Source organism: Cyprinus carpio, chromosome A15 (genome assembly GCF_018340385.1).
Source record: "Cyprinus carpio isolate SPL01 chromosome A15, ASM1834038v1, whole genome shotgun sequence".
NCBI classification, from domain to species: Eukaryota; Metazoa; Chordata; class Actinopteri; order Cypriniformes; family Cyprinidae; genus Cyprinus; species Cyprinus carpio.
Window position 1 is genome coordinate 19,715,150 of NC_056586.1, and position 18,968 is coordinate 19,734,117.

The 18,968-nt window shown below is 37.2% G+C and overlaps 1 pseudogene; it reads right to left on the reverse strand.

Moving 5' to 3' along the window:
• The window catches only part of LOC109104379, a 248,414-nt pseudogene that overhangs the window by 80,709 nt on the left and 148,737 nt on the right, over nt 1-18,968 (reverse strand).

Consider the following 18,968-nt stretch of genomic DNA (forward strand, 5'->3'; position numbering starts at 1 on the left):
GGGATGTCTTGCTATAGGAACAAACTCTATCTGGGGTGAATATCAGGAATAATTTCAAATTGTATAACTTTTTATTTCAATATCCTGACTGGAACCACAGGCAAACTATTACGCTTTACTCATTTGTATATTAGACATTTTAAGACACTGTAATTCTCCCTTAAAGAAACTCATGATAAAGTATGTGTAGACCCGTCCACATTTCCAAGTTCATTAGGCATAATGAAATCTACTCTCTAAATCTGGATGAAAACAAGATTTAACCGACAACACAGTTAAGCCACTGCAGATACCACCAAAGCTCATCACACAGCCTTATCAGAGGGAGAAAGAAAAATGATGCAAAAAAGTGTGTAGCCACTTTATTGAACAAAAAAAGATTAATTCATCAGCTTTAATTACTAAAGAAAAGAGAGAAAAATGGCAGTCAGGTCTGACACACATCACTGCACACTGGATTTGTCTTGTGTAAGGTCAGATTTGCCTGAGACACGAGAACAGAGAAATTTTGTGGAAAAAAGCAAATAAGAAACACTTATCAGAAATAGAAAGTGTCTGACACTCTTTTGACATATTTCTTTTCAGTGCAGTGTTTAAAATGTTCCCTACACTCCCGCGGGGTTCATGTACCTTGTCTCAAAGTGGTCACGTTCGAATGCTGTCAACACCACTACACAGATGAAGAAGGAAAAAGAGAAGGAGAGAGAGGGAAAAAAATAAAATAAAATAACACAGCGGGCTTCCTGCTCTGTCTCATATCTCAGGAGCTTTCATCAGAGCCAAGGAAGAAGTGGGACCGCTTTTCGGAAATAAGGAGCGTGTAACATTTAGAGGCACAGAGCCAGCGAGCGGTCATGGATCAAAGCAGATGGAGGGAAACTTAAGACTGTAATTCTGTAAACCGTCATTACGCCTGCATTAAAGCAGGGAGAGCTGATGGAGCTGAGCTCCAGTCTTGACTGGCAAGATAAAGCTTAGGACCTCAGTGCAATGCAGACAAAATAAACCAGGCGGATTTTGACAAGAAAATGATCCTGAGTAAATGGAGAAAGTTTGAGGGGGGAAAAGTGAATAATAAAAAAAAAAAATATTTAGCTTTAGGATGTTTTACACAAGAAGGCCACAAGAAGGAAAACAAACCATACATATATAAAGTCCCAGCAGACCTGGTCACTGCACATCGTCAGTTGTTGCATTTGTAGCTAAATTGTAGAAGTTCCTAGTTCTGGTAGCCCTAGTAACAGCTACAAATGTCAGTGACACTCATATGTCATTCCATGTTCACAATGAATAAATTTTATATCACTAAAAATAAACACTCTGGTGGGAAAAAAAGGTTGAATATTAACTAAACCACTGAATAATGCATAATATCAAAGATTAACACTGATCAACGTGCGCACTTTACTGTACCATTTTGGTCATCTATTCGTGCCAATAGCACAACCACCAGGCTATTTGTGTTTACAATTAATTGTGATACATGCAAAACAGATCAAAACTTAATTTTTCAATGATGTCCATGTATATGGTCACAAAATAAACATTTTCTGAAAATGCACTCACCTTCAGACCATTCAGGATGTGGATGAGTTTGTTTCTTCATTAGAACAAATTTGGAGAAATGTAGCATTACATCACTTGTTCACTAATGGATCCTCTGCAGTGAATGGGTGCCGTCAGAATGAAAGTCCAAACAGCCAATAAAAATATCACGGACTATTAAATAACATCTTACATAGTCAATCCCATTCTCCTCTCATGTCAAAATCCACAGGCACATTTGTTTAAAACAGTTTTGGTCTGTTTTTGCTTGTAAACAATGCTTGATCTGTGCATATTTCTCTCCTGATTCAGATGAGATGACTTTTTTTTTTTTATAGGAGAAAGCAGTATTATTGATAGAGGACTCGTATTTTAGTTGGAAAAAATGATGTGAAGATAAAAAAAAAAAATCTCTGTTAATCTTTATTTAATACAAACATGCAGCTTTTCCCTTCACACAATGTTAATTGATGTACTAGAGTCATGTTGTGGATTATTGTGATGTTTCTATTAGCTGTTTGAACTCTCATTCTGACGGAACCCATTCACGGCGGAGGATACAATGGTGAGCAGGTGATGTAATGCTTCATTTCTCTCAAATCATGGGCCTTGGAGTAAATTCTCAGCAAATTTTCAGTATTCCTTTAAATCTGCGTCATCTTACAGTAATGGATTATGAATCATGTGGCACACAATAATATTGGGCAAAACAGTCTGACTTTTTATTGAATAAATTACAACATACTTCACATCCTTCTGCGTCATCTTACAGTAATGGATTCTGGCATCATCTTCTGTGCAAAAAATACATGCAGTGCTGCCACGTAAAGTTAAGTTAGGAACTTGGCTATAATTATGTTCCTACCTTTTGGAACATACTTCACATCAGGAGCATTATGAATCTTGCCTACAAAAGCTCACTATGTAGGTTCTGGAACACAGTGATGCATGGTCCTATTTTGAGCAATGACACCGGTACAGAAGCTTCCTGTTTTTTGTCTTAAATGGCAAGCCTTTGATAGAAAGCCTACATGGCCACATATATAAGATATCTAGTAACATGGACGATCATTTGTCAGTCTTAGGAATGAGGCTTGATGGGAACTCGAGATGACTACAACTCAGACCTCCCCAGTGACTCGAAAGAACCCCTCACTTGTATTGTCAACCACCACGTTTATCTGCACCCCCAAAGCTCGCTCAGTGGACTCCTGTGAGCCAGCACGGTCAATAGTGAAGCTATTCAAGCCCTGCATGGCTTACCCGCTCTGCCATCAGAGGGTTTATGTTACCCAGGGCACAAATTTGGCATGAAGCAGCAGGGTTGAGAAAGACCAGGTGATGGCTGGTCTGCCAGTTGTGGTGGTTTGCTAAAAGCTTGGATCTGATCCATACAGCTGAGGGTTAGGGGGGACTGTCATTGACTGACTGACATACCTACAGAATAACAAACAAATCAAAATGTGCTGAAGTAGATGTAGCTCTAAACTTATATCCAATGACTAGCACAATATGATGAAAACCAAATATTTGAAGTGGGCTCAGAATAGCACCTTCAGCAGTGCAAAACTGTTACTTGATAAATGAAGGAGAGCTAAGTAGCTTGGGGTTTTGAAGGCTTCGAAAAAGGAAAGAAAAAAAAATCAGTCATTCCATCACTATGTGACTTCTTCAACACACAGATCTCTTTACTTGGCCTTTTTCTTTCAAAAGTCACATTGAACGAAAAAAAAAAATGTGCACAGCTTGTGGCAAAGGAAATTTTACAGTTTGTGAAAGCAGCTCCCAAGGTGGAAATATTTAAGTGCTCGGTAGTTTTACTGTTCAAGTTTTTTCAGATGAGCTAAAAGGCTTCAAACAGTTCTTCATTTGGTTGGTTATTGTTGCTCAGAGTCCATGTTTTATGTTGTATTTGCCTTGCACTTTTCTTGCCCCACTTGAGTAATGCACACTTGTAGCCTTAAATGAAAGTGCCCCAAAAATTAGGATAAAAATATAAATAAAGAATGACATAATATTCCATTTAAGCAGTAACTGCAACTGATGTATCTTTCCATTCTGAAATTGACAAATGAGATGCCTTTTGTAAAAATACACAATGTACTAAGATGGAAAAAGAGATTGTGAGACGTGTAGACGCATGTCTCTGCAGTTGACTGATCTATAATAACTCAAACAAAATGTTGCACATGTGCCATAAGTGCATTCACACACAAACAAAGTGGCAAAGTAGGCTTGTTGCGCTCGTCGATCAAATGCCAGGAATTCTGCAGTCAGCTCTGGAAAAAGAAACCCAACTTCGTAAAGTGAAACCGGAGACCCATGCAAAGTTTTTGTTATGGTTTTACTCATGTGAGAAGCATTTGGTATCACACATACAGAACCAATATGGCTGATTACAAGGCCCACATGGAATCTATATGCACAGAATTTCGCAGATAGCTCCACAGATTTAGAATTAGAACACCTGCGTGTTTAAATATTTGGGCTAATTTGATTAGGCTTTCACATGCTTATTAAAGGAATATTCCAGGTTCATTACAATTTCAAATGAATCAGAACTGGTATAATATTAATTATCACACAAAATAATTTTGATTCGTTCCTTGTTTTCTTAAATAATAATAATAAAAATAAAAATAAAAATCAGGGTAGCGGCAGAGATTTAAGACTTTATATGACCTTACATTTGAAAAGTTTTAAGGACCTTTAGGGACCATGAAAATGCATGTTATGGTGAGGCACTTACAATGGAAAAGAATGGGGATTTTTATAAAAGCACTTTACTAATTATTTTTAAAGTTATTTTAGAGTTTTAGGCATTGTCATGACAACAAAGTTTAAAAACTGAAACGTTAGCAAGCAATTTATTTCCACAATAAAATCATGTTAACATGCATGCTGTTTACTTCTTGCGGTTTTACAATATAAACAGTGAGTATTTTAACGTTTACAAATTGGCCTCAATTACTTCCATTGTAAGTTTCTCATTGTAACCCAGATTTCTGCTTTTCTTAAGCAAACAGTCAACATTCATTTTTGTGGTAATCAACATCATTTGTCGATTTACTTCTATTAAATTTGCATTGAATCATCAAACCTCTCTTAAGTCCGCCCTTCTTCTCGCTCTTTCACTCTTTCTCTTATAACAAGCTATAAAGATCTCTGTCCAGAGAGGTTCACTGGGTCAGGGCAGAGCTGCTCACCTGAAAAGAAACTTCAAGGACACCCGGAGGTAGAACAGTCTGTTAAAGAGCAGGATCAATATTAACCTGACTTCCATTTCATGCTTGCCCAATTCCAATCAGCTAACAATATACTCGGCCACTCGTGAATAAGGGGGAATGTACAGTATCAAAGCCTGAGACCTGCATGAAGCACGCTCACTATTTTGTCAGCATGGCTAATAGACTAAACTGAGCTATTTTAAAGCAAAGTTTCCCACAGACACATGCAAAGGTGCTTGGGAGTGAGGCATAGAGCAGTATGGTTTATCAAATGCTTATACAACATATAGTCCACCATTTGAGGTCCCATTAAATTCAGCCTGTTCCTCTACTTTCAGTGATTGAAGATCATATTACAGCTACAGAAAATACATTAAATTACTATGAATCAAATATAATGATGTTGTTTCCATGGTAGTTAGAACATTTTTCGAATGAACCTGAGGCATATTTCATGTCCACCCAATGTCATTTTGCACAAAAAGAAATGTGAAATATTGCTTAAGTGCTGCATATGTTCTAACGCAGACAAGCTCTATGAAAATATGTCATTGTGAATAAAAACAAGCCCTATATGCAGTGACTGCTGTCAACTGCCAGTGTTCTGACATTTGAGAGCAGTCATTTTTCAATCTCTTTGGTTTCTGGCAAAAATAATGGAAACTTATATACACTCTTAACAGTTAATTCATTCAAATCACCTACGTTAAGTCAACGTACCTTGGCCGCCAGTCACAAAAGCAGCTGTAAACCTCCACTACTGCCATTTCAGCAGAGCACAGAGCTACTGACTTTTAGCGCTTCTTAAAAGGATGATTTATATGTCCTATGCAATGTACAGTGTTACATATAGTTTTCATTATAGGTAATAAATAAGAGTGCTTTTAAATACAATGAACTAAATAAATAAAATGAAATTAAAAAAGAACATTATTATTATTTTTAAATTATAATTATTAAATAAAAAAATAAAAGAATTTGTTTCGTTTATTTTGAATGTTTTCATTTAAGTCCATTGCATTTATAAGATTATATTTAGCTTTAAAGCTTAACACTGTTCTGCTGGTTTAGGAAAACAATCCCTCTGTTTCTATAAAACCCATATAGAGAAGTGGCTCTTTGCTCTCCCTCTCTCTCAGGCTCTCTCTATGGCATTGTGGGGGCAACATCTGACTACAGGCAATCCCTTTCACATGACAATCTTATGCATTATTCCACTCATTAAGGACTGGTAAGAAGCCTGGGGACCTCAACAAGTCCTCAATCACAGCGGCCCCAGACACTAGACCGCAGGTCCACAGAGATGCACTGACAACTTACCAGGGACAGGCAGAAAAAGAAGCCGGGCCAGAGGAATACTAAAGTGGTGTGAGCTTCTGAAGAAATGCAGGAGATATGCTGGCTAATATGTTTGAAAGACAGTGTGGATTTGATATGGTGGCAAAATGAATTAGTGTGGGGAAAAAGTCTGTTGTGACATGAGCAGGGGCCACCTGCAGGTCACGGAACAGCTGGCATGTGTATGTACGAGTTTGCATGTGTGTGTTCTGGCTCTGACACACAGACCATCTGACATGGCCTCAAAACAGTTGAGCACAAAAGGCCAGACATGTAGATAGACACAATATTAACGCATAACAAGTCAAAGAATGCTCTTTAAAATGACATATGTATTACAAAATTTATTTCATTACATTAAAAAGTGCAATCCATTATCATCCCAGGTGGTCGCATTATAACAAAACATGCTGTCAAATAACACTCTCATATGCCTCTACCCATAAGTATAAGCTAATACCAAGGGTTCAATTGTGGATTTGCCCTTGTTCGGTTAATGCGCTCCCCCTCGTATCTTCAGTTTGATGCCTGGAGGAGAAGCGCCCACAGTGGTTAATAGTATTGAACCGTTTCTCTTTTAAAGCCTCTGTTGCGAGACACAGATGAGGGTCAATGAGGAAAAATGTTTGAGTGCAAAAGGCAGAAACAGTAAAAAAAAAAAAAAAGCCGCGCAATTTTCTTCTCAACAATGTGTGCCGTTAGAATATAAAAACCTACCATAAAGCCCTCTTGCCATGTTCAATTGACAAGGCTCATAAATATAAAACCTATAAAGCTGACAACGAACTGTTTCTCAGCTCCGAGAATATTAGCTGCGTCCAAGAGTTGATTGGAGGCTTTCTAATTCACATATGTGTATCCCATTTGGTGAACAATGATGTCATTGTATGAAATGAACGCAATTTGGGATAATGAGCTAGACTGACAGAGTCCAGCAACATTTTTGAGTGGCTGTTGGCAGAATTACTGACCGTAGTCCTCCAGCGATTTGCACGTGATGTCCAAGTGGGTGGAGCCAAAAGGGTTTCGGATGAATCTCCGCCTCCTCCGGAGGTCATCCTCCCAGTAATCCAGACGCCAGAAGTCATGCATCTGACTGGAAAAGGGGAAAAGACAGGAACTCCTGTTAGGAATCAGAAAAAAAAAAAAAAAAAATTGGAAAGATAAAATGAAAAAAATGAAAGCACAGAATATAATACAGCTTACTACAGGGCACATCATACTTTGGCACATTTGTATGTTATTACACATTTCGTAAAAAATACATTCACATATGTGAGGAACTACAACAGAAACACATCAGACACATATGGAAACCCATTTTCATCACATTAGGTAAAAATAACAGTGATTTGGTAAATCATATGAAAACTCCTAATTATGATGAAAAAAATTACATCAAAGTTGGAATTATGACATTAGTCTTAATTATGACATAAACAGTCAAAGTTTTAACATAAAATGTTGGATTAGTCATAAGTATAAGGTAAAAAAAAAATGAATTATGGCCTACTACAAATTAATTACGAGATAAAAATTCTTAATTATGAGACAAATAAAGTTAAAATGATGCCAAATTCTGACAAAAAGGTAAACTTATGAGATACTAAGTTCTGAAAATTCTCACATGAAAAGGTGAAATTAGGAAATAATTAAATAGTTAAATTATTAAGTAAATACTAAGATACAATAATGAGAAAGATGGAAAGATATTATAGTAAATATTATAAGACAAAATGTCAATGACAGTATTAATTATGAAATAAAACTCATGACATAATAAAAATCGTACTTTCCGTCATAATTATTACTCGCACAGTTGACTTTGTCAGAATTTCAGTTTTTGTCAAAATTAAGACTTAGTGTTTCAAATTACTTTTTATCTTATAATCATGACTTAGTATCTCACAATTATGACTTCTTATAATAACATAATTAAATAATTAGGGTTTAGCAAAGCATAATTTGTTTTTCTTTTGTATGGGAGAAATGGGCTTCCAGAGACACACACAAAGAAAGCATTACATTTATATAGCAGTGTAATATTCCACATACAATGCTATGGAGAATTGCATTTTGGAGCGTACCCAAACCAAAGGTTACACATGAGGGAGAATCAAATGATATCTGGTAAAATATAGCTAATTCATGAAGGTCATTAACGCTCCAGAAACCCAGACATGCGTTTGCACGAGAACCCCTCGGGCACAAAACAGCAGCCGAGGCTCTCCAGCACACAAATAAATAACAGCAAGTCCCATTAACAAATACTGTATCAAATTACAAGTATAAATGGCGCAGCTTGCCTCCTTTTTTCTGTGTGTTTTTAACAAGTCTTGTAAATCAGAGGTAGGACCCTCTATGCAGCCAGAGAGGGGTTTTAATGATGCTGGGGTCTCACCATAGCCACACCCCAGGCCAATAAAACAGGGACCCCCTCCCTCTGCATATGTGCAGCTGTGATTAAAATAACGTGCTGAAATATTCATTGAAATGATTCCCAGGGCCCTGGAGCAAGCTGCAGAAAATTGCGTTTTTATTCATTATTAATAACAGCGAATTAGAGGCTGTATAAAAGGAAAAAATGAGAGGCTGAGAAAAAAGGGGAGCAAGGGGAATGAGAGGGAAATGGCTACAGCATGTGGTAACCATCTTTGTAAATGATTATTCCAACATTAGCAGGGACCTGGGCTAATTTTATTGCTTGAAGCTAATGCAAACCATTAAGGGCAGGGACCAGCATCAGGTTACTAAGTGCAGCTCGTTTCAAGCACGCTCGGGCTGGAGATGTTTCAAAGGCATCAAAACGGAGTGAGAGAGAGGGAAAGGAAAACGCACAGAAAGGAAAAGCAGGCCAGCACCAAATAATACTGCAGCTAATTTACTCCAAAGAGGATTTAGAGAGTGATGATTGGTGTAATTGGGGGATAGATGACAGCATGGTATGGGACAATCAACAAATTCCACATGTGGTTTGTCTTCATTACCAGCTACTCATGGGAAAATACACCATTCACTTTGAGCCATATACTAATTTCCATCAAAAACTATGACATGAGTCATTTGTCTAGGTTCCTATCTTACAAACAGAGGTTAAAGAACTATCTGTAGGAATATTGTACAAAAATTAATTGATTTGTGCAAAATTAGTAAGGGAAAAGGGACTAATTCAGGCTAATTTTGAAATTCTATCATCATATACTTGCTCTAGTTTTGTCCAAATATATATACTTTTATATTTTTTGTTGTAACTAAACCATGCCAGTTTGAAAATGTGTATCGAGTAGTATGTATATACAATGTCAATATAATGGAAGTAGCAATAGATCTTTCCAATCTTGTTGTTTTACCAGATCAAATTATGACATTTTGATTAGAAACTACAAGGTTAAAAAATGCAATAAAAATGAAGAATATTCATGGATGAATCATTCACAACAAGATACATAACATGCATTTGAAAAAAACAGATGAATGAATTTCCATTTCATGTTGACTTTAAGAGCTGAAATGGAGGGAATGATTAGTTTGATTAAATGTTAAAAATAGTGTGATTAAAAATATAAAAATTCAAAAATAAGAAACATCAAAAAAATAATTGTGTTAATAAAATTATATATATATATATACACACACACACACACACACACACACACACACACAAAATATATATATATATATATATATATAAATACATACATACACACACACACACACACACACACATATACATATGTACACACATATGTATATATATATATATATATATATATATATATATATATATACATACATATACACCACACACACACACACACACACACAAAATATACAAATAAAAAATATATATATAAAAGCCATTCCATTAAAAAAATCCTCAGATCCTTCTGAGGTGTTTGCCCCACACTTGTATATAACAATAGAAGCCAACATTCTCACTTTAACACAAGGCAGAGCCATTCCATTAAAAAAATCCTCAGATCCTTCTGAGGTGTTTGCCCCAAGCTATGGATTGTATTGAATGGGCCTCTCTCCACTCTGCCATAATATTGAAGCAGTCTAAACAGATTAAAGTGTTACAGCAGGATCACATCACAAAAGCTGCTCCTTGTTGCGTGAATATTATATCTACAAATGTCAAGAAATCAGGAGGCTCAAGGGACTTAGCCGAGCTCTGACAGCAACATGAGTGCTCGCTCTCAGTTTAACATCAATCAAGAATGTGTGTGTGTGTGTGTGTGTGTAGGAAACAAAGCCTGTTTACATACATGAGTAGCATGCTAAAAGTTCATCACTCACCAGGGTATGAAAAGCAAAGCGTTTTGTCGGGGGCTTGTCTGTTGTCAGTTTTATACCTCGAGCCAGACAGAGATGTCAAGAGGCGGAGAGGTCAAAGTCACGTAAATGACATTGTAAATGCAAGATTACAGCGCGAAAAAATGTAAATCCCACCGAGGCAACCAGGCGATTACCATTTAAGATTATAACATCCAAAGCTGAGTAGCGGACAGCCGCGGGAGAAATCCATGCGCGTACACTTTGAAGATTTCAGAGTTTCCCCTTCCACAGCATATATGATGATTTTGATTTGGTTTGACAGTGGTATTTCGGCTGTGTACATCAATTCAGATAAAAGCCCAAACATTTTTGTTTTCTTCTTAATAAGTGGATTAGACAAGCACATAGCATAACAGTGAACGATAAACCGAAGGGTGCTTGATGACACCGTTTACATTTCTTCATCCACTCTTTCCCCTGAAGCATATGCTTTTGCTTTGGTGGTGGTTTCCGCAGGATTGGATGAGGGTCCAGTGATACGTTAAACCCTGCGGTCAACATGTAGAGCCAGATTTAGTCAGTGCCAAAATTGCCATGATGCGAGTTTCCTCTCCCAGGGTGGTCCAGCTCAAAAGAGAGGTCTTCTTCCCACAGGGGCATTATAAACGTATACTGTACTCTTTTACAACTTATTTTAGTCCATTAAAAATATTACAGCAGTCCTTCTAAAGAGCAATGGATAATATTTAAGGAATATGGCACTGTCACACCCCTGGACTGTTTTTTGTGTTTTCTTTCCCCATGTGCTCTGTGTGACCTAGTTTATGTCTCCCGTTCATTATGTCATTTGGTTCAGGTGTGTCTAGTTAATTATCTTAATTTGCCAGCCTACTTAAGTTGTGTTCTGTTCACTGTTTTGTGTCCGGTATTGTTGATGTTACCCTGTGTGTTACCCTCTTCTTCGTGTGGATTACCATTAAAGGGATTTGTTGTTATACCTTCGTCGTATCATAGTCTCCCTAACAGTAGTCTCATGACAAAATACCCAGGACCCAAAGAATATATATGTGTGTTTTGTTTTCATGTTTTTGTCAGTTTTTATTTTTAGTGATGGATATTGCCGACCTATTCATCACCCTACCCCGTCAAGACCTTCCACTTTTGGATTTTGCTGTTGAGTTCAGCCAGCTCGCCATTATAACAGTTTTCGACGATGTGACTCTGAACTCAATGTTCTGGATCGGGGCTAATCACCATCGGCCCGTCGACCTCCCAGACACCACCGGACTGTGCTGGAGGGAGGCAATCATCCAGTGTCTGGAGAGCGTCTACCCCCGATCCAGAACACAGCCAGACCCAGATCCCAGCCCACCATCACCACGCTGTTCGGACCAAAAGCCTGAGCCTTCCACTGACAGAGAGCCAAAGCCCACCGCAACCAACGAGCCATTGCTAGAGAGAGCTACAGAGCTGAGGATCGACCCGGAGCTAGAGCCCATGACATCAGACCAGGTGCAAGAGCTGGCTACAGAGCTCACCGCAGGGGAGAGAGCTATGGACAGCGAGAGTGTGGAGGGAAGCTCCGCCCACTGCACCATGGCTGAGGGTGAGTCGAGCTCAATGGACTGTTTTTTGGATATATATGCAGACATGCCCCATCTTCTCCCACCTTCGTCTAAACTCTCTGTCTACCCTGAACTGTCTACCTGCTCTGAAACGACCCCGGAGGTCGTCCCCCTGTCGCCGCACTCCCAATGTTGGGAGTCGCGATGTGGTGTGTGTGGGCGGCCTTCCCTGAACCCTCTACCTGTCTGGATTTTTCATCCACCCACCCTTTCCTGCCTCCTCCAGTCATCCCTGCCTCAGCTCCGCCACCACTGCAAAAATGATTAATTTCAATGGGGATGAAGCATTGAAAGGGCAGAAAGGGAGAACATAAAGGTCTGTGAAAAATTTAGAATCTGCTGACCAATGACAATATCAGATGGGACCAGTTTTGCAGTGAATATTCGATCCCTGTCACCTGGCATTATTTTGTATTTTCTCATTGTTGTAATAACAATGTCCAAAAGACACTTCTTGATATAATGCATTGTGTTTATATGTTTGTTTCTGTAATGTAGTTATAGAACACACATTAGCAGTAGTGTATTCATGCATTATTTCAAATTTTACTCACCCTCAAACCAGATCTTAAGCATTTTAATCTGCCAACAATTGCTTAAAAGTCTCTTTGATGTTGTATTATCACTTATAGAACACCATTCAGCCAATTAAATTTGACCAGAACTAACTGTTATATAAAAGAGCAATATGACATGCACATTTTGCAATGGTGCTGTTGTGCAGGAGTCTTTATTAGAAAATAAATTCAATGCCTAATAGGCTACTTAATTGTGTTATATCTCAAAAAGGAATGAAAAAATACTCTATTTTCGCTGGTCTTCACATTAAAGAGTAGATCCTGATAGCCGTTTCTTCTGAATGGTAATCACTCACCGGAATTAGCTTCCGACACGCTCGACTTTACCAATCGCACAGCTCATGTTGACAGGCATAAAGGATGGTGGAGGGCCAGCCCTCCTCGAAAGCGGCTCATATTTATTAGTCACATCGGCCATCAATCACCCAAATGGATTTCCAACTGCATTTTAAAAGCTAATTTCCCTGCACTGATAACCAAAACTATCAGCCAACCAGAGTGCCAGTCATTATTTACTACTGCTTTGGGTGTAATTTTTTTTCTAAATGCATCACAAAAGACTGGTGTAAATAACTGTGTATCCCCTCTCTTCCATACATTAAAAAAACACTCTCAGAGACTGAGAGAACAAGATTTAAGACCTCTGTGTCCATAGGGCATGTATTGTTTGTGAAAGGCTGTAAAAAATGACAGCCATGATTCAGTCTAAAATGGCAAAATGGGAAATAAAGGAAAGGAGAACAATTTAATCTTAAAAATATATATAGCTATGCTTTTGTTTGGAAAGCCTGGCTGCAGATATGATCTATTGGGCTTTTACACTGGTGTTGTGGGGGAATATGGGATGCTGGTTCATGAGATGGATTACCCTTTTACCGTGCTGCTCTGCAGGGCTTGAGCGGTCAAACCAAGCAGACCTTCATTGTACATCTCCAAAGATTCATTTAAGTGGGAGGATTCAGTGGTGCAACTGTTCCGTCTAGACACATCTTTGACCACCTCTGGATCTCTGAGGTCTCCTGAGCAGAGTCTTTGTGAATAAGGCCTTGTTCATACAGAGAGCAAAACACCACATGAACTCCGAATCTTAATCCAAACTGCTTTTGAAGGAGGTTTCAAATCATTTGAGAACTGTCACATTTTACAGCGTTTTTTTCTTTTTTTTTTTAGACAGTGTGCATCAGTGTCCCCACACGGTCATTGCTACATTCACTATGTAGTATATATTTAAATGTACTTTATCATACAAGCAGTTATGGATTCAGTACATGCATGATTGCATTTTCTAAGTTTATAATAATAACAATAACAGAAAAATAGGGCTTGCAATCAATAAAAAATATTGAAATTAATTGTGATATGGCAATTCCTCTAAATTAAATGCATTTAATTGTATTTAATTTTATTCATTTGTTGATAATGCAGATAATTCAAATACATTATTGTGGCACACAAAACACTGATAGGCATTACAAAAAGAGGATTATGTCCAATGATATATAAATAAAACAAACCATGCATATTTGACTTGTAAAGCCAATCACTGGCAAACCATTCAGATTTGGAAAAGAATACAGTCATGTCACTACAGATAGTCTCTTGTTGTGGCACATAAGAGAAAGAGAATGCCAGGGAAATTCAATTCAATAAGGCACCATTATGTTCTCATTAAATGCATCCATTGGGGACAGAAATGGAGCATAATTAGTTAAATAGCGGTAATCAGTGACTGCTCTATTTTGGGGGTCGCCTGGCTTTCTTCAGTGCCACATTGACTCTGATGTTATGGCTGCCATGTTCATGACGCTAAACACACACTCAACACTTTCAATGAAGTTAAGCCAACTCTCTACTCCCTTTGCATATGTCTGTTTGAAATTGGGGGTATTAGCACTACTTAAAACTAATATAGCTTGATCTTTGGGGTTTGACAGCCAAAATCCTTTCCAAGATGGAGATCATTTAATATGCTTTTACAATACTTATTTAAGACTGTACTCTTTGTGGAATTGCACCTCAGATGGAAATTATTTACACCTAAGGTAGCCTGTCAGGAAAAGCCACAAAAAAGCCTCATGAAATATTTAGAAAACAGCTTTTGGTAAACAGATATTTTCTGGATATATTCTCTAGCCTGAACTTTTTATCTTTGTCCTGGCTTTCATTTCTCCGCAAGAGTTTATGTCTGAATCAAAGCCAAATCATACATAAACACTACAGTGTATCCAGCTATTTATCATCCATTTTAAAAGTCTCACTTTTCAAGGTAAACACATTTAAACCTGATATGAGTTAGGTTTTCAATTAAAATGAAATGATCTTTGAACATATGATGTAACAGAAATGTAATAAAATGGCACACGTTATAGTCCACAACTCAGTCAGTAACCTTATAAGAAAAAAAAGGTATTTATGACTTTTTATCACATATTTCTGAGTTTATATCTCTCAATTATTTTTCTTCCCACAATTCTGAGTTTATACCTCACAATTATGAGAAAAAAGCCAGTCAAACACCACTGCAAGACAAAAAAGTAAAAATTGTGAAATAGTCACGATTACCTTTTTTAATTTTTTATTCCATTGCAAAAAAAAGTTTGTGATATGTAAATTCAAAATTCTGCGAAAAAAAAGTAAAAATTGCAAGATAAACAGAGAATTCTGAGAAAAAGTCAATTCCCATAAATTCACGATTGCAACTTTATAACTTGCAGTTATAAAGAAAAAAAAATCTGAATTGTGATACGTAAACTTGGAAACAACGTTTATAACTTGCAATTCTGAGAATAAATGTTAGAATTGTGATGTTAGCTCGCAATTTTCAAGAAAAATGTCAGAATTGGCAATTACCTTTTTTATTTTTTATTCTGTGGCAAAAACAAGCTTCCTTAGAAACTTCATTATGTACTGTAGCTGAATCAAACTAAAATACTCAAGCAGACACAAAAAAAAAAGCACTTTGGCTTAAGACTGGCAAGGCCTGCACCTCGGGTCACTGCATTGGATGAAGACAGACGCGGCTGCCTGTGTGAGAGACAGGGTTCTAGTACAGGTCAGACATCCCTTCTCGCCCGTTTCAGCAAACCGTCCATCTCTCACCAAAGACGAAGCCAACCAAGTGAGAAAACTCTAGCAGTAGCGCTCTTTCTGTTGAAATTGATGATCGTTCCAGCAGCCCTCTCTTGCCAGAGATAATTAGCACAAGCTTTGAGGTTAAGCACGCCCAAGGGGAAGTGACTTTTTGTAGGTCAAAAAACAATCGGAGGGGTTTGTGAATGAAAGAGTCATTATGAAAGTTTTTAGCTTGCAAATAGTGACCACAGGTGTTCAGTTTACCAAAGGTTTTGTAACAAAAGGAGCTTCGGTGGAAACTAGCATAGTCGACTTGTTTATTTCAAAACTGGACACAATGTGAAACACGGCAATGGAAGGTCACTCAGGTAAGGATGTGTTTAAGAGTCATTTCAACAGTTTCTCCATCAGTCTTCAGATGTCAAAGATAATTTGAATCACATTCACTGTTCTCTCCTGCTTTCCCTAATTAGCTTAAAGAAATAGGTTGACAAAAAAATGAAAATTCAGTCATTATTTACTCACTAGTACTCCTAGTGGAACACTAAAGGACAATTTTTGAAGATTTAGACAGAGACAGTACATGGGTTCAAATGACATTATTTTAAGATTTTTTATTATTTAATATTTTGAATATTCACAATATTATTGTTTTTACTGTATGTTTGTACATATTCATATTATTTGAAGTAAATGCAATAATACTATATGCTTTTATGACTATTTATTTCTTATGAGAGCCTGATTGATGTGGTGACATGATGGTGAGTAAATAATGCAAGAATGTTAATTTTTAGCTCCATATTTCCAGCAATTAAATGCAATTCAGACCAAAATCCTCATTTTGGGGGGCCTAAAACCAATAAGGGCTTTATATATTTCCCTTCAATTGCTGCTATTGGTATTGATAACCTTTCAACCACTCCCAGTGAGACTGCTTAACCAAGCCGTGTGCAACTGGAAGGCTCCATTCTATCACCAAGTTATTATCCAGTATCGGACTCCTGCCATCCATCAAACAAGAGACCACGCACACCGTTATTCAAGGGAAATGGTACCTCCCTCATTCTCCACCTTCCAACAAATCAATACATGCTACTACTCTCCATCTCTTGGCACTGTCTTTTTCTTCATCTCCCTCCTTTCCATCAACAGCAAAAAAAAAAAAAAAAAAAAAAAAAAAAACAAAAAAAAAACTAATTATATGAGAGAAAGCGTTGACAATCAATACCCAAGTCAGGTTAAGTTAAGGTCTGATGTGGTCCAGGTATGCTGGTCCTCGATCAGCTGTCAGCCATAGTGCTGACATTGACAACGGGCATGAACGCAACAACGGGACGCCTGTCCTCTGTGACCACGGACTTTACATTTTTGTTACAGACAGCCATTCTGGAGCAATTAGCGACTGTTCAGAGCTACATTAAACTCCAGGTAATGGACACTAGGAAGTAGTATTATTGGACACCAAGCATAGTCAGCTACGCACCTATGCCTGGAAAAAAATGCTGATTGCAAATCAGTGGCCATCTTCTTTATTCAGTGTGACATGATGATTGGGATGATTGCTGAGACTGAGTGTGTTGTGCAGAGCTTGCTTTAGCATTAAAACAGACAATGGCCATGTTTTCAATAGCATACTACTAAACTGCTCATTCTATGTGAATAGAACGCCAAAAGTTAAGACAAATAATTAAAAAAATAAATAAAATTACCCATATTATTACTTGCTAACACTTACTGAAGCAAGGAAACATAATTCAACATAATGAAGTAGTCACAACAATGCAGAATAAAACAGGTTACTTTTGCATTATGTACATTTTTAAAAAGTGTGTAATTTCTGTGATATCAAAATCATTTTATTTATATGAAAGTGAAAGGGAAGTGACATACAGCCAAGTATGGTGACCCATACTCAGAATTCATGCGCTGCATTTAACCCATCCAAAGTGCACACACACAGCAGTGAACACACACACACCGTGAACACACACCCGGGGAGAGGGCATTTTTATGCTGCAGCACCCGGGGAGCAGTTGGAGGTTCGGTGCATTGCTCAAGGGCACCTCAGTTGTGGTATTGCCGGCACCGAGACTCGAACCCACAACCTTAGGGTTAGGAGTCAAACTCTCTAACCACTAGGCCACGACTTCCCACAGAAGCAACATTAACCACCCTGCATTCGAACCCACGGCCCTTAGAGGTCCAGAACCAGCGGCTTATCAGAGTGTGCTACCCAGTCGATGCACAATACTATATAACTATATAGTATAATTATAAACATATATCTGTTTAATTAAATAAATATATATCTGTTTAATTAACTAAATATTTGTTCATTTATTGTGAACATGTTTATGGAGGATTGCGAGTGCCATATTAAAATAAATAAATAAATAAATAAATATATTAATTGAAAACTTAATTGGATGTTACAGAAATTACACACTTTGTGCAGTGTAAAACACGATTTAAAACATATAATATATAAAATAAAATAAATTTATATTATTTAATTATTATTTCCTAATCGTGAGAACAGATAAAACCATTTCTATTACACTGGAATGATCATTATAAATATTTGTATTTAAATATTTAAATTATTTGCATATTTATTATAGATATGATTACGGAGGACTGTGAATGCCATATTAAAACAAACAAACAAACAAACAAACCTTAATTGAAAACAATTTGGATCATACAGAAATTACACACTTTTTAAAGTGTAAATCACATTCTAAAATATCATATCATATATAAAATAGTATAATATTTCTACAAATATTATTTCCTATTAATGAGTACAAATAATATAATTTATATTACACTGGAATGAACTTAAAAACAGGAGTACAGGGAGAAAAGAGCAAAGATTTGTGACGTAGTTAATTGATTATGACAATAATCTGCCTTACATTGCCTCCAAATATGACATAATATGCCAATAACATGCAAATAAATGGCTCCATGTTTTTTCAATTTCATAGATTTCTTTTCCATCAGTAATCCCAATGCTTCTTACTTTTGACAAGACTGAACTTTATAATTCACTGGCAGAGGTCAGAGGTCAACAGAAGAGGGAAAGGAAAATAACTCCCTCAGTGAAAAGCTTGAAGAAAAAAATCTGACATCCAATTTTCGACTTGATTTATCAGTGTAAAGCCAAAATTGATAGTGTGTCATTACTGGGCTCAGAGCTGTCTGGCAACGTCCCATCAAAGCCTTCTCTTTCTGATTTAGCAGCCCAGATCAATACAACCCTATACTGTTTCAATTTGAGAAGTATTGATTTTCTGATG